Raw genomic sequence first — 5,268 nt, 5'->3', positions numbered from 1 at the left:
CGCGTGCGCTCGCCAGACAGACAGAGAGAGACATAGAGACAGAAAGCGAGAAATCACCCCCCAGGGGGGATGGTCACGCCGCAATCCCTTCTCCTCCATTCTCCTCTCGGGATCTTGGGCACGCACGCACACGCGCCCGGCGTGAGATTTAAGCCACCGGGTCCGAGACGCAAACCGCGGTCGACTACGTGGGAGTCCAGCGACATAGCCATTACGCCAACTGCTGGTTCCCATAGCTCACACTTTTGACTTCGTCTCACTGAGCTAACAGGTTGTCCTTCAGGCTGCCAGGGAGTAAGGGCCTGGGGAAGGAGGAGGTAGCCTAGCAACCTGCCCTAAGTGCTGTCTCTTCCATCTTTATCCACAACATCCAGGTCAGCAGAGGGGCCAGAGGGCAGGAGGGAGACCTCAGGGGGAGCCCAGCTCTGGTCATATTATGAACGAACTCCATGGCAGGTAGCTTTACTTCTCTAAGGCTCAGTTTCCTTAACAATATAATGGAATACTTATGCCTGCACAACCTCCCTTGTCCTATAGTCAATCTCTTCATTAAATTCTTTGAGGGGGTCCATTTCTCCTTGGACAAGAGAATTTGCAAAGGGTTTCTTTCTTTTTCAGTCAAAAACTCATATTTAGGAAAACAGCTTGGGTTTATTTTTAAAATGCAGCTAGCCAGGAAAGATTGCCTCAAACATAACGTAATACACATCAAACATGAGCTTTTTGTTTTTAATTAAGTGAGGTAAAGGCCTAACGTAAATACATTCAACTGAAGTTTAGGAATAAAGAGTATTCTGAAATTAGCATGTCTTCAAAGGCAGATTTTTAACATACCGTTAAAAAAAAATCAAACACCTTTCTTCTAGAAGTTTAGGTGGGTCTTGGGGCCTACAGGTACTCCATACAGATCTGAGAGCAGAAGGGAGAAAAAACAACTATCATTGTGAGAGTAATTATCTTCTTCTTTTACTTGTGGTAAAAATATACATAACATAACATTTACCATTTTAACCATTTCAAAATTTTATCTTAGGGGCTGGCAGATGGCAAGGTGGTTAAGGTGCTGGACTCCCACATGGCCAACTGTGGTTCGAGTCCCGGACCTGGTGGCTTGTTTTCTGACTTTCCTTCTCTTTCTGTCTGTCCCTCTCTCTGGTCAAGTTAAAATTAATTAATTAAAGTAAATAAATAATTATTTTAAAAATTTATTTTATTTTCAAGAAAGAGAGAGAAGCAGCCTGGACAGAGTTTCATAACACCATGACTTCCCCAATCTCCAACCCAACCTTCTAGCCAGCCAGAATCATGGGCATGTGTGTGTGTGCCTCGAGTGTTTCAGATGGCCCAGGATCCAAACCCTGGTCTTCCATGTGGCTCCAGCACTTTAGAACAACCCTCTCTATTGCCTGCATTACCATGAGTAGGCCTATATTAACAATTTAAAATGCATATTTCAGAGGTACTAAGTACACTTATAGTATTGGACCATCTTCAAACATTTTCATGCCTATTAAACAATGTCCCATTTTCCTTTTTCTGAAGTCCCAGGCTACCGCCATTCTACTTTCTATTTCAATTATGTGGCTATTCTAAGTGCCTTACATAAGAGAAATCATGCTATGTATTTGTATTTGTTCTTGGTTTTTTTTTTTTTTTTGTAACTAGCATGGTTTACTAACGTAATGATCTTAAGGCTCACCCATATTGCAGCATGTGTCAGAATTTCTTTTTAAAACTGAAAAATATTTCATTGTATGCATATACCACACTTTGTTTATTTGTTCATCTGTCAATAGACATTTGGGGGCGTTGCTTCCACCTTTTGGCTATTATAAATAATGTTTGGGTATGTTTAAACTGTATAACGTAACCAATGGGTACGAATACCTGTTTGAGTCCCTGCTTTCAGTTCTGTTGGATGTATATCCAGAAGTAGAATTGTTGAAGCATATGAAATTCTATTTTTAATTTTTGAGGAACTGCCATACTGTTTTCCACAGAGAATGCACCATTGTACAACTCTACCAAGAGTGTCCAGGGTTACAATTTCTCTACATCCTTGCCATTTGTTGTTTTCTGTTTGTTTGGGTTTTTTTTTTAATAAAATTTAAAAATAGTAATATTCTAATGGAAGTGAGGTGATATCTCATGGTGGTTTTGATTTACATTTTACTGATAATCAGTGATATTGAATATCTTTTCATATACTTTGGCCATTTGTGTATCTTCTTTGAAGAAATGTCTGTTCAAGCCCTTTACTTCTTTTTTAATTGGGTTATTTGTTATTGAGTTGTAGGAGTTCTTTATCTATTTTGGGCATTAACCTCTTATTAGATACACAATTTATAAATATTTTCTTCTATTCCATCCATTGGTTGCCTTTTCACTCTATTGATTGTGTTCTTTATTGCACATGTTTTTAATTTTGATGAAGTCCAACTTATAAATTTTTACTTTTGCTTCCTGTGTTGTTGGTACCACATTAGACCCTCCCCCCCCAAAAAAAAAAGGCCAAATCCAATGCCATGAAAATGTTTCTCTCTGTTTTCTAAATTTTTTAGTTTTAGGTCTTAGATTTTGGTCTTTAGTACATTTTGTGTTAATTTTTGTGTACAGTATAAGGTAAGTGCTATGTCCTAAATGTTTGCATCACCCCAAAATTCATATGTTGAAATCCTAACCCTTAAGATATTGCTATTAGGAAAGGGAGCCTTTAGGAGGTGATTAGACTAGTGGCCTTATAAAAAAAAAAGACCATAGAGAGCTAGCTAGTCTTGCTGCCATGTCAGGATACAGCAAGAAGTCACCATCTGTGAGTCAGAAAGCAGGCCCTATGAGAATCTGAATCTGCCAGCACCTTAATACTGGACTTCCCCCCTCTCCAACTGTGAGAATTACGTTTTCGTGTGTGCATATATAAGCCACCCAATTTATGGCATTTTGTTATAGTGAACTAAGATAGTAAGGGTCCAACTATAATTATTCTTTCTAATGTAGATGTCTAATTTTCCTACAAATAGTTGTTTTAAGACTTACGATTGAGGATCGCAATTTAGCATATTTGACCATTTCAGGTTGATTAAACTATTTCATGTACCTTGGTTATAATACAAAATAAGAAGCATTCAGATTCACCTTGTCGGTTTCATTAATTTTATTTTCTCATTTTTATATTGTTTAACGAGAATACACTTCATTTAGAATGATTTTACACTCCCATCAGTGGGAATTATTTTATAACAATTTAAATCTCGGGGAAGTGTGAATAGGAGGATCAATGAGCCATCCATGCTGTGAGTTACCATTTCCCACGGGTTCTTTCACTTCCTATCCGTGAGCTGGATCCAGTGCCACTCACTCGCTACACTTTCCTGGTATTCCTGGTGTCACAGATTTTAAGGGCCAGGGTTGTGTTATTGTTATGTTTTCCTTCTAAATAAAGCTGTGACCAAACACGATTTGGTTTTCTTTTTTAACACTTACCTATTTTATTCATGAAAGAGAGTGTGCGAATGCATATGGTGGGGATAATACCTTCAACAGAATCTCATCACACTCTGACCCCCCCTTCCCTGGTCCTCCAGCTCATTGGGATCTTGAGTGTACACACCACCTGGTGTATTTTCAAGCTGTCCCAAGGACTCAGGAATCTGAACCAGTGGTTGACATGTGACTTTCAACACTGCAGTTTTGGTTTGCGACTGCCTGTGCCACCAGGCTGGGCCCTGAGCATTCATTTTGATGGGTTTTGGACCCCAGTCTCAGAGCCCAGGAGCAGAGTTCTGAGTTGCCAACATGGCAGATACCCAAAGCCTAGAGGACTCAAAGCATTTCTGGACTTTTACATTTGTTCATAATTTAGAACTCTTTCTAGAAGGTGGATTCTTTAAAATGCAGATTGGTACCCACAAGGAACCTACTAGTTGCTATGTGGAATGCCACCACAACTGGGAGTTAGAGGAACCTGTGCTGCTGCCCACGTGGAGTGTCCCCTCACTCCTACTATTTCCGACACCTTGAGTTGTCTCTCACATCTGCAGTAGTCATCATGAGCCGAAGGAGGACCAAACTCCTAGGAAGAATGCTAAAATCCTGGGACCTTCTGAGGTTGTGAGACTCAAATGCCACACCAGGAAGCTGCTGCTATCTACATGAGCAACGCAATCTGACTTGATTTTGCCACAACAAAGTCCCTCCAGCAATTTCTGTGCTTCCGTTTTGTGAAATTAAATTGTCTGATTTTAATTTCTCCTAGTTTAATACAAATTAGAATTCCAAATCCAAACTTTGGAGTAGATAACACACACGTAACCTGTACTTCAGCCTGAGATAAAAACGGTGAGAGGAGGGATACTTCCAGGGAGTGGAGGCTCTGGGAGCAGGACTCCTAGATTGGAGCTTTTGGGCCACCCGAGATGTGCATGCGCTCCAAGCCCACAGCACTGAGAGCTGTCCACAAATAGAAACAGGCAGGCAGGAGCCTGATGCTTGCCAGACTTCCCAGCTCCAGGACTCTGCCCTACATACCTCCAATGTCAAATTCCCGCTCATTTATGTGTGCTTCCAGTGGGCTCCTGGATCTCTTCCCAAGAAGGCTGGGCCCAGAGAGAAGCTGGCCTCATCTACACCCAGAGTGGCTCTGTAGCGGCTGGCAGTGAGACCACACCTACTTTCAAGGAGGTCCAGGCCAGCTCAGGAGACAGGCTCTCAAACAATCCCTACCCAGTAGGACAAATGCTGCAGGAGGGCGCAGGGAAGAGGGAGTCCTGATGAATTGCCAAGGCCAGTCTGGGAGGTTAAGGAGGGGTTCCTTAAGGAGGTGATGCCAAGGCCTAACCTTGAAGAACCAGTAGGAGGTGATAAAATTAATAAGGAGGAGAGGGCATCCCATGAGGGAGACCTCTATGTGCAAGGCTCCCTCAGAACTGTGAGAAAACCTTCCTGTACCCCTGGGGGACCGCCATAAGGATCAGGGCTGCTCCTTCCTACGCTCATTGCAGAGGTACTTGGGGCTTCTGCTGTTAGTGTTCCCCTCAGGCCCTCTTGGGTCTTCCCCTCCCCGACTCTGCCGAGACCCTAAAGGTTGATGGATGTGACATGTTCACCTTCATCTGTTGAGTTGACAGAAAAGTCATGACATACTTTTTTCTATGCAAAAATGCGTGTGTCGTGACTTTTCCGACAGCCCAGTAGTTTGCCTTTCTGTCTTTGCCGTCCTGCTGAGTATCCTCTGTCTGAGGTGGAGCTGCAGCCGCTCACAAACGATAA

Source organism: Tupaia chinensis, unplaced genomic scaffold (genome assembly GCF_000334495.1).
Source record: "Tupaia chinensis unplaced genomic scaffold, TupChi_1.0 Scaffold144346_1, whole genome shotgun sequence".
Classification (NCBI taxonomy): domain Eukaryota; kingdom Metazoa; phylum Chordata; class Mammalia; order Scandentia; family Tupaiidae; genus Tupaia; species Tupaia belangeri.
Note: the sequence above shows the minus strand (reverse complement) of the source record.